We start from the raw sequence: 6,891 nt of genomic DNA, 5'->3' as shown, positions 1-6,891 counted from the left end.
ACATTAGCATTCACTTGTTTTTCTATGAGGGTGTTTCAAGTAGTACACGGGAAATGGCATTAAAAGATGCATATTTTGGGGCCAGTGCTGTGGCTTAGTGGGTAAGGCTGCCACCTGCAGTGACAGCGTCCCATATGGGCACCAGTTTGAGTCCCGGCTGCTCCATTTCTGATCCAGCTCTCTGCTATGGCCTGGGAAAGTAGTAAAAGATGGCCTAAGTGCTTGGGCCTCTGTGCCCATGTGGGAGACTCAGAAGAAGCTCCTGGCTCCTGGCTTTGGATCAGCACAGTTCTAGCAGTTATGGCCAATTGAGGGGTGAACCAGCAGATTGAAGATGTCTCTGTCTCTCTCTGTAACCCTGCCTTTCGAATAAATAGATAAATCTTTTAAAAAATTAAATAAAGTTGCATATTTTGGTGCTAAAAATTTTGAAACCCATTCACAATGTTTTCATCATATATATTTTCCTTGAACTTGTTGCAAACTCCTATATACATAGACGTCAAAAAAACTCCCCACCAATCTGTTATTTTGAAATTCCATTTTCCCACAGACTTTTTAAAGTCCCCTCCTCCATTCTATGTGTTGTGACAATGTATAATGACGTGTCTCCACCATTACAGGATCATACAGAGGAGTGGCACCGCCTTAAAAAAAATCTGTTCTCTGCCTGTTCACCCCTTCTAGCCTACTAACCTCTGGCACACTGATCATTTTCTGTCCCCATAGTTTTACCATTTCCAGAATGTCATATAGTTGGAGTCAGACAGCATGTAGCCTTTTTGGATTGGCTTTTTCCCCTTAGTCACACCCATTTAAGTTTCCTTCCTATGTCTTCATGCTTGATAGCTTATTTCTTTTTAGCACTGAAAATAATCCCATCATCTGAATGTACCACAGCTTGTCCATTCATCTAGTGATTGGAATCTTGGTTGCTTCCCGGTTTGGGCAATTATGAATAAAGCTGTTATGCACATCCAGGTGCCGGTTTTTGTGTGGATAGACATTTTCAAGTCACTTGGGTAAATCCCAAGAAACGTGATCGCTGCATCATATGGTAATAGGATGTTTCATTTTACAAAAATTGTCAAACCGTCTTCCAAAGCGTCTCTACCATTTTGCATTTCCACCAGCAATGAATGAGAGTTTCCATTGCTCCACATCCTTGCCAATATTTGGTGTTGTCAGTGTTCTGGATTTTAGCCATTCCAATAGATGTCTCATTGTTATTTTAATTTTCAATTCTCTAATGGGATATGATGTTGAGCATCTTTTCATATGCTTATTTTCCATCTGCATATTTTCTTTGGTGAGGTTTCCATCCAGGTCTTTTGCCCATATTTTAGTCAGGTTGTTCATTTTATTTTCTTTTTTAAAAGACTTATTTATTTATTTGAACAGGAGAGTTACAGAGAAGGGGAAAGATAGAGAGGGAGAGATCTTTCATCCGTTGGTTCACACCCAAATGGCCACAATGGTAGAGGCTGAGCCAGGCGGAAGACAGGAGCCAGGAGTTTCCTCCTGGTCTCCCACATGGGTGGCAGGGGCCTAAGTATTTGGGTCATCTTCTGCTGCCTTCTCAGGAGCATTAGCAGGAGCTGATGGGAAGTGGCACAGCCAGGATTTGAACCGGTTCCTATATGGATGCGGCACTGCAGGCAGAGCTTCCACTGTGCCACAAAGCCAGCCACTGTTCATTCTCTTATTGTTGAGTTTTTAAATTTTAATTTATTGTCTTTTTTTATTTACAAGGGGGAGAGAGAGAGAGAGAGAGAGAGAGAGAGAGAGAATCTTCCATCTGCCAGTTCACTCCCCAGATGCCTGCAACATCCAGGAGCCCAGAACGCCATCCTGGGCTCCCACAAGGACTGCAGGGACTCAAGTACTTGAGCCATCACTTGCTGCCTCGCAGGGCATGCCTTAGCAGGAATTTGGAGTCAGGATTCCTACCAGGGTCTCTGGTATAGGATGCAGGTGTCTCAGGTGGAGACTTAATCACTTTGCCAAATGCCAAGACTATTGTTGAATTGTAAGGGTGCTTTGTTATATTTTGGCTAGCAATTCTTTATCACATGGCCTTTGCAAACATTTTCTCTCAATGTGTGCTTTGTCTTCTCATTCTAGAGAGCATCTTTTGCAGAGCAGAGGTTTTCAATTTTAACGAAATCTGCCACATCAGCGATTGCTTTCATGGATTGCTCATTTGATGTTGTACATAAAACATCACCGTGCCCATGATCATCCAAATTTTTTCTATGTTATCTTCTATGAGTTTTATAGTTTTTCATTCTCCATTAGGTTTGTGATCTATTTGGATTTAATTTTTGTGAAAGGTGTGAGGGCTATGTCTTGATTCATTTTTTTTATGAGCGATTTCATGGTAAAAACTTTTCAGCAGTTTGAATCCATTAGTTAAATGCATAGACAGGCCTATTCTAGTTCTTCTGTGACTTTTGGCAGATTGCATCTTTCAAGGAATTGGCCCATTTCATCAGGGTTATCAAATTTGTGGGTTTAAGAGTTGTCCATAATATTCCTTTATTATCCTTTTAATGCCCATGACATCCGTAATAATAGTCCATCTTTCATTTCTGATGTTAGTAATTTGTGTTATCTTTTTTTCTTAGCCTGACTAGAAGCTTTTTTATTTTATTGGTCTTTTCAAAGAACTAGCTTTTGGTTTTGCTGATTTTCTCTATTGATTTCCTGCTTTCAATTTCATTGATTTCTACTCTAACTTTTATTATTTCCTTTTTTCTGCTTGGAATATAATTTGCTCTTCTTTTCCCAGCTTCCTAAGGTGAAAGCTTATGTTATTGATTTTTCTGGGTCTTTATTTTCTAATATATGCACTCAGTGCTATAAACTATCCTTGAAACACACTGCTTTTGCTGCATCCCAGAAGTTTTGATAAGGTGTATTTGCATTTTAATTTAGTTCAAATATTTTTAAATTTCTCTCAGGATTTATTATTTGTCCTATGTGCTGTTTAGCAATGTGGTCTTTAATTTCCAAATATTTGGTTTTTTTTTCTAGCTATCTTGATGTTATTGATTTCTAGCTTAATTCCATTGCGGGCCAAGAGCAGATGTTGTATGGTTCCTATTCCTTTAAATTTGTTAGAGTGTGTTTTATGGCCCTGAATGTGGTTAATCCAGGTGAGTGTTCCATGTCTGCTTGAGAAAAAATGTGCATTCTGCTGTTCTTGGGTGAAGCAGTGTATACATGTCAATTATATCCAGTTGATTGATGATGCTGTTGAGTTCAACTACATCCTTACTGGTTTTCTGCCTGCCAGATCTGTCCATTTCTGACAGGGGGTGGGGCATGTTGAAGTCTCCTACTACAAGGGTGGGTTCATCTATTTCTCACTGTAGTTCTATCGGTTTTTGCCTCAGTATTTTATGCTCTTTTGTTAGACATGTACACGTAAGGGATTGTTATATCTTATTCTAGTATTGACCCCTTTATTATGATGCAATGCCACTCTTTATCCCTGATAACTTTCCTTGCTCTGAGGTCTGTTCTGTCTGAAATTAATAAAGCTATTTCCACTTTCTTATTTTAAGATTTATTTATTTATTTGGAAGGCAGAGTTACAGACAGAGAGGGAGAGACAAAGAGGGAGGTCTTCCATCCCCTGATTCACTCCCCAAATGGCCTCAATGCCCAGAGCTGGGCCGATCCGAAGCCAGGAGCCAGGAGCTTCTTCTGGGTCTCCCTTATGGGTGTAAGAGCCCACGTACTTGGGCCATCTTCTGCTGTTTTCCTGGGGCCATTAGCAGGGAGCTGGATCTGAAGTGGAGCAGCCGGGACTTGAACCAGCACCCATACTGGATGCTGGCATCACAGGCAGAGGCTTAACCCCCTACCCACTATGCCACAGCACTGGCCTCTCCCATTTTCTTCTGATTAGTGTTATCGGCGTATATCTTTCTCCATTTCTTTACTTTTCATTAAGATGTGGCTACGTATTTGAATTATTTTAAAAGGATACAGTTATTTATTCATTTGAAAGGCCCAGTAACAGAAAGGGAGACAGAGATAGAGATAGAGATAGAGATAGAGATAGAGATAGAGATAGAGATAGAGAAAGAGTCTTCCATCATCTGCTGGTTCATTCCCCCAGACGGTCACAACAGTCGGGGCTGGGTCAGTTTAGAGCCAGGAGCTGCATCTGGGTCTCCCATATGGGTGACAGAGAGTCACCTGGCATTTGCTGCTTTCCAGGCAGAAGAACAGAATGCATTGAGCTATTTCAAAATGTTTACTTTTCTCTGCCTGCCAGCAGCAGAAGAGGTTTTTCTGATATTTGCTAGGAAAACTTGGTAGAGCTCCTGGGGGTAAAACTCACAAAAATGTGCCCTCACACAACTGTGTCTTCCTGGAGGTTTTAACTCCCAGGCTTGCGATTTGTTAACTGCGGTTCAGACTTTCTGACTGTGACATTGGGTTCCTGATGGTCTGCAAAGCTGGCAATCCTCCCTGTCTTACTCTCCAATCTAGGGGGGTAGTAATTTGCCCTTTGACCTCACTTCTCTGACACAGCTAAGAAGAGCTGTTGATTTTCCAGTTTTCTCAGCTCTTTACCTGTGGTTTGAACAGAGTGGTGACTTCCAACCTCCTTCCACGCTGGACCAGAAGCTAGAAGTCTCCCCAGGCCCGCATTTATTCACAGCTCGTTTCTCTTACTACACCATAACCTGTGCAGGGACAGGGTCCTTGTCTGTCTCATTCATCTTTTTTAAGTATATTTTTAATTTATTTACAAGGCAGAGTAGGAGAGAGAGAGAGAGAGAGAGATCGATCTTCCATCTGCTGGTTCACTCCCCAAATGCCTGAAATGACCTGAGATGGTCCAAGTTGAAGCCAGGAGCCAGGAGCTTCTTCCAGGTCTCCCACATGGGTGGCAGGGTCCCAAGCTCTTGGGCCATCTTCTGCTGCTTTCCCAGGCACATTTAGCAAGGAGCTGAATTGGAAGTGGAGCAGCCGGGTGTCGAACTGGTGCCCATGTGGGATGCCGGCACTGCAGGCAGAGGCTTAACCTGCTACGCCCCAACACCAGCCCTGTGTGTCATTCATCTTATAGCCTCAGTACCTAGTGCCAGGCTTGACACATGGTAGGTGCTCAGTATATGCCCAGTGAATACAGAAGATACTGGGAGCCAGAAGGCCCAGGCTGTGCAGTCTTGGGCAGGTTCCTTCCTCTCTCCCAGTCGCAGCTTCCTTACAATTTGGTGGTGTTCTTGTTTGTTTCTCTGCTGCTGCCTCACTGTCTCCCTTCCGTGGAATGTAATGTCTATGAGATCAGGAATCTCGTCTCTCCGTGATCCTGCACTTAACAGCTTCTACTTGCTAAATGAACAAGTGAATGGCTAACTGACTGACTGAATCTACAAGAGGAAAGGGTTCACCTTGGCCATTTCATGGCAGGGATTTCTGGTAACTTTCCCTTTCCTATACCCTAATGGGGTGCCTGTCTGAGCTGGTTTGAAGTACTCCTAGGACAGCTTAATGTCCTTCTAGGAGACAAACCCAAAACAGGGCATGTAAGTTAAAACGATCAGAAGTGTACGGAAAAGCAATGCACCAACCCTTGGAACTCAGCATTGCCTTTCATGTTGCCCGGGGCGGGGGGAACACAGGCCATGTTCCAACATGTGTGTGGGACGACAGTTTGAAGCTTGATGTTCAGCCCTGCAAAACCACATTGACTTATGTAACGTGACCCAATTCCTTGGTTTTGCAGAGGGGGGGGGGGGTGCCTGGGAGAGGAGAATGCAGTTATTTACCAGTTTCCTCCTAAGGGCAAAAAAACAGAATGTTCAGCATTCATGGGAGGGGCCCGAGTGGTGTTCTGCCTGAGTAAGTCTCGCTCACTGAATGGGCACAGTCAGGTGACACCCTCCCAGAGCTCTGCCTGGCATCACAATGGGTCCTGCCCGGAGGCAGGAACAAAGTTTTCTTTAAGTTTGGCAGTTTGTAACAATGTCCTAACTTGTAACTTCGCAGGCTCCGTTGGGGGGGGGGGATTGGAGATCATCAAGTGGTGGAAGAATTCAGCTGGGAGCCTCCAAGCCAGCATGCCCAGAGAGCCCTTCGCCTTTTGCTTTCAAGTCCTTGACACTGCCTGCCAGGCAGAGGCTGCCATGTTGACACCGATGCCTTCGGAGGGAGGAGAGACTTGCACAGAGCACTCGGGCCCTTGGGGGCACCCTGTCGTCCCGTTGTCTGTGCTGCTCTCTGCCAGGTGAGCAGCAAGGCTGAAGACTTGCCACGACTCCCGTGCTTCTGCATCTGCAGAACTGTGGCGGATGGGGTCATTTGACCCCTGCAAGAACATCTTTTAGCTTGGCAGGAAGCTACCTTCCCATGGAAGATACTGCCACCAGAAGAGCAGACACACACCCCACCCCATCCCCAACAGGCTGTCCGTCCTGAGTGAGCGTTGTAGAGTGGAAGACAGCGTGACATGGCTCTCCAGGCCATGGTTGTTTTTTTTTTTTTTTAAGATTTATTTATTTATTTGAAAGGCAGAGTTAGAGAGGGAGAGAGAGACAGAGACAGAGAGAGAATCTTCTATCTGCTGGTTCACTCCCCACATGGCCACAGTGGCTCGGGGGCTGGGCCAAGCTGAAGCCAGGAGCCAGGAGCTTCTTCCAGGTCTCCCATACGGGTTCAGGGGCCCAAGGACTTGGGCCATCTTCCCCTGCTTTCCCAGGCCACAGCAGAGAGCTGGATCGGAAATAGAGCAGCTGGGACTTGAATTGGCATCTATATGGGATGGAAGCACTGCAGGCAGTCGCTTAACCCACTATGCCAGAGCTGCACCTCTCCTCACCACCCTCACCCCGTTCTGTATGGATGTTTCTTTTAAAGACACTGAAAACG

This window comes from Oryctolagus cuniculus, chromosome X (assembly GCF_051225735.1).
Source record: "Oryctolagus cuniculus isolate XC-2025 breed Fujian yellow rabbit chromosome X, ASM5122573v1, whole genome shotgun sequence".
Lineage (NCBI taxonomy): Eukaryota > Metazoa > Chordata > Mammalia > Lagomorpha > Leporidae > Oryctolagus > Oryctolagus cuniculus.
Note: the sequence above shows the minus strand (reverse complement) of the source record.